The sequence below is a fragment of the Dasypus novemcinctus genome, chromosome 10 (genome assembly GCF_030445035.2).
Source record: "Dasypus novemcinctus isolate mDasNov1 chromosome 10, mDasNov1.1.hap2, whole genome shotgun sequence".
In the NCBI taxonomy this organism is placed as follows: Eukaryota; Metazoa; Chordata; class Mammalia; order Cingulata; family Dasypodidae; genus Dasypus; species Dasypus novemcinctus.
This window is the reverse complement of record NC_080682.1, coordinates 40432058-40437197: the sequence shown is the minus strand read 5'-3', so window position 1 is coordinate 40437197 and position 5140 is coordinate 40432058. Positions and strand designations below refer to the sequence as shown.

The following is a 5140-nucleotide window of genomic DNA, read 5'->3' as shown; positions in this document are numbered from 1 at the left end:
ATTTTACCACCATGAATCTCATTTCCCACAACTTCTTCTTTCACATATTTTTGTCTTACTACTAATTCCCTGCCAGATATCCTTTCCTGTGAGCATCTGTAGTAGTATGTTTTCTTTTAGATACTTTTGGCAAAAGCTACCCAGGAGGTTGCTTCAGACTGGAGAAAGTGTCAAGGCAGGTGAAACTGTATCAAGACCCTGAGTCAGTTCCTCAGGGTCTCACAAGATAGGTTAAAAAAAGGACTGCCACTTTGAGACCATGGTTCACATTGTCCCATGACACCAGGAGTATGAACTGTCATGCTTAGGCCTGCATTTGAGGTGTGAAATAGGGAATGATGCATGGGTAAGTTAAAATGCAACCATACTTTAATGAATTTTATTACCTTCTTTGTCTATTAAGCATATTATTGGTGGCGGTAGGTTCTTGATCTGACTGCAAAGTCTAAAAAAGTTGAGTCTGACAGTTTTTTTGCCAGCTTAATGATTGTTTAATTGAAGTAATAGATTTTTGGAGACACATGCATTGTCATTATTAGTGATGTCAAGTAATTAGTAATATTCTTCAAGCTGCTATATCAAACCAAATTGAGTTTATTAAGAAATGTAAGATTTGTTTAATATTAGAAAATAAGTCAATATGATTCACCCATAAACAATAGGAAAGAACAATTTACTTAGTCATGTCAGTGGAAGTAGAAAGCTTTGGAAAACTTCAAAACCAATAATGATAAAAACTTGCAGCAATTTACTAATAGAAATTAAACATCTTACTATGATAATAAGCATCACCAAAAAGCTTACAGTGAATTAATTGTGAAATATTGCACTATTTCCCACCAAGAACAGGAAAAAAGCAGTAATGTTTTCTTTCCAGAATTCTACCTGAGATTATACAGCAAGTACCATACAGTGCATTGAAAAGAAATAATAAAATGCAAAGAGTTTAGAAAGGAGGAATTAAAGTGTGTTTAGCTGTAAATTATATGGTTGTGTATGCAGAAAAATCACTACTAAAATATAGCAGTTTGATATTATAGATGAAATCCAAAAAGAAATTAGGTTATGTTTGTAAATGGGTCTTTTCCTTTGGGCATATTAGAATGTATTGGATTCAGAAGTTTTATTTTTACTTGATTAAATAACAATTAAGGCTTTGATTGGGCCAGATCAGTAGGATGTTGAGTTCCCACCCGACAAGAAAGTTGTACTGCAGAGAAAGGAAGTTGGAGTTTTGACTTGGAGCTCTGGGAAGTAAGCACACAGAGTAGCTTGATTTCCACAAAAAGTTGCCAAATAAATTATCACAACTGGAAAATATTTTCAACAAAAGACATTTTAATAACTGGATATCCATATGGATAAATGAACCTTAAATTTTTATTAATACCACATGAAATTTAATTTGAAATGAATCATAAACCTAAAAATAAAAGTAAAAAGAGAAAACCTTCTTGAAGAAAACAGGAATATGTCTTTGCAAAACTGGGATTGGCAAGGATATCATAATCAATCTCAGTTAGATTAAGAATTTAAATTTAAAAAAGAAAAAATATTTGAGAAGAAAACATAGATGAATATTTTTGTGACCTGGGTATATAAATTTTTCCTAAGGAAAACCCAAAAAACTTTTATCATAAGAGAAAAAGGCATATAAACAGCAACATTTAAATTAAAGTCATGTATTTATGTAAAGTACCCTAAATATGTGATAACACATGTCATAACTAAATGATTTTTCAAGACAACTAACAAAAGATTATTGTCTAGAATACACAATGGGCTCCTACAAATCAAAAAGAAAAAAGATTAACAATCAATGTTAAGTACATGAGGAAATATTTCAGAGAACAAAAGCCATGTGATGAATAAACTCATGAGTAAAAATCAACTCATTAGTAACCAGGGAAATGTAAATGAAACACACAACAAGATAGCATTTCATATGCATCAGTCTTTACACCAACTTCTCAATTAGTCTAAAAAAGTGGGGGGAAAAACCTGAATCTGTGTATCAGTCTCAACTGTAAAGGCCCAAAAGGGGCATTGCCATAAACAAAATAACATATTTTAAGATTCAATAAATGCAAGGTTCAGCACATGATATCTGCTGGGTAAACAGGTCCAAGGAGATTGTGTGACCATGTTATTCTATGGTGGGAAATGATTTACAAAGAAGGTTTGAGATGATAGATTTCTTCAGTCATCTTGAAACCAGATCCTGAATGTGTCAGGAAAAATTTCATCTCAAATTTGAGAAGCTGGGATTTTTTCAAATTAGTAAAAATAAAAGCTGGCATTAATTAATTTCTTATTGTTGGAACATGAATCCTCAAAACAATAGCATGTATTATTAGTCACATGTTGGAAATAAAGAAAGGCTAAGTAATTTATCCCAATAATCAAATGTACAGCTTAGATTTGACACAGAGCCTGTGTTTATCCAAAGCCTATGTGGTTTTACTAAGCTGTGTTGAGTTCATATATAAGTGACAAGTTTATACCTGAGGTAATTCATTGCTACATGTATTTTAACTCATCTCTTCAAGTAATTTCCAGCCAATGAGTGTGACAATGAAAGTCATTAGTATAATTGAAGGTGCCTTTGAAAAAATGCAATGCATTGGACATAGTTCCTAACAAGATGGAACCAGATACACAAACAGTGGGTGCACACAGGAATCTTGTAAACTGTTCATCAGATTACATGATCTAACACTTTTCACTAACATGGCTGTTAAACTTGCTCTTTTTAATGGTCTCCTATGTGGTCATCCTGTGTACTTTGAAATCTCACAGTTTGGAGGGGAGGAGCAAAGCCCCATCCACCTATGTCTCTCGTATCACCATGGTCATCTTATTTTTCGTGCCCTGCATGTTTGTGAGTCTATATCCAACAACCACTGGCCCCACTGATAAAGCTGTAGCTGTGTTTTATACAATGATAACTACCATGTTGAATGGCTTGATTTATATTCTCTGCATTACACTCAGGAATGCAATGGTAAAAATTGTTAATCAGGAAGTTCTGGGGTCAACAGGTAACTCCAACTGTGAAATAATCATGACAAAATGAAAATAACATCATCCTTTAAATGGTGAAAAGAAAATATCCTTTCTAGACTTCAAGGCAAGTGGACACTAAATGTCAAAAGTAGCTTGAGTGCTCATTTTGACAGCACATAGACTAAAATTAGAATGATACAGAAATGGCCCCTGTGCAAGGATAAAATACAAATTTATGAAGCATTACATATTTTTTGCTTTTGTCCCAAATAAATACCCTTTCAAAAGCCAAAAGAAAAGTAGCATGATGCTGTCTACAGGTCTCTGAAGAAAGGCTCAGATAGGAAATTATTTATCATTATTGAAATATGACATTTAGATTTATACATTGCTTATATGGTTGTCAATCTTTGATGTGCATTCAAATTTAGAGTTCTTGTTAAAACACAGGCTCTTAGAACACAGTTTTAGAAAGTCTAATTGTAAGGGCTGTCTTTGGATTGCTATACCTACATTTTAATCAAATTATCCAGATATATCTGAAGTAATTGAAATATAAACACACTTTGAGTAATGTTGGAGATTTGGACCTGAAGGGCATTGGGAATGAAAGAAAGAGAAAAGGGAGAAGGAAACAAAGAGAAAGAATGAGAGAGGTGGGATCAGGGGGTCTGCAAGTAATGACTCCTCAGACAACTTTATTGTTCACAAGGGGCTCTCTATATATACCCAGTCCACATGGGTAGAACCATCAATATTACTCACAGTTTGGAATTAAGAAAATCTTATCTCAAGAATTAAGTGTTCTATTTACTACACAAATATTATCTGCTCATCTTTTCTTTCAGCCTTTCACAGCTTCATCCTGTTTGCTGGGAACTCTTAATTACCACATTCCTTAGATTGCAAGCATAGCCATGGAGACAGCATGTCTCTCCTTGAGAGGCCACTGTGCCTCAGTTTCCTACATCTCCCTCTTTTTGCTTTTGTCGAGGTGACCGTGCCTGTCTTAGGTTGCCCTCCTCTGAGAGTCTTACCCGTCATTGACTACCAGCCAAGCTCTTCGACTTGGGGAAATTATTGAAGTGCTTTTGCTAGCACCAGATTATTCACATGTCCCATGGTTATCACACTTTGCAATTTTCTTCGAAAGCACTGTCCAGCACAGGCAAGAATCATGAGCAATAGAACAAATATGATTAACCCTATTCCTAAAGCTGACAGGAAATGCTAAGATTTCCACCAATTAACTGGGTTAAATTTTGTAATATGTGAAATCATATCTGAGAAAATATCCTTATCATTGGCTACATGAATTTGATTTTGAGACATTTCTAATATTTTTCTTTGTAATTCCATTATTTCCAGAGAGATATTACTTTCATGGCCTAGTAAATGATTCTTAATTTTTCCCCATTCTATATCAGATGAATTATAAGCAAGAGGAGTAATACAAAAGTTGATTTCATTCCAATCACATTTCAACACCCTTAACAAATTTAAATTATACAATTGATCTCCAATATGCGAAACAGCAGATTCTAAATCATTAACCTGATTATTTAACTGTTCATCAATGTGCTCTTGACTGTGTCACAAATCACTAGCATTTTTATGCCAATTATGCACATATTGTTGAGTCTGAACAGTCTCATGCAAGGCAACAGCAGCAGTGGCAGCAGCTGTGATGATTCCAATTAGTCCCATTTTACTAATTACTAAGAGTTCAATAAATCCTTTCGTCTGTTTCATGATTTCTTGCGCCATATGGAGCAATAGCTGACTTTCAGGACTGCCATATTTGGTTCATTTGAACAGGAATCCATATACCTCATCATCTTCTGGCTATTGTGACAGTGTCTTCATCCTGCAACACACTTTCTGACAGACATGTATACAAGGCATCATTCTTATAAAACAAGGCATTATCTTTTATGATTACTCTTACAGTAATGAATATAAAGGATCCCTGACACATGCTTTTAATTGATAGGTTTGATTTAATTGTAGATATTGACCTGTTTGACTGTAATTACCAATCCATTCGTAAGTAGGGGCAATTCCAAGAAATACTTCCCACAAGTTTTTATGTATAATAAGATAATAGGTGTCATTAATCCAAAGGGTTGGTAAC

General features: G+C 34.2%; 1 pseudogene; it reads left to right on the top strand.

Moving 5' to 3' along the window:
• The first annotated feature begins 3163 nt into the window (after positions 1 to 3163).
• On the top strand, positions 3164 to 3261 carry LOC111763910 (U6 spliceosomal RNA; annotated as a pseudogene).
• Positions 3262 to 5140: the final 1879 nt, after the last annotated feature.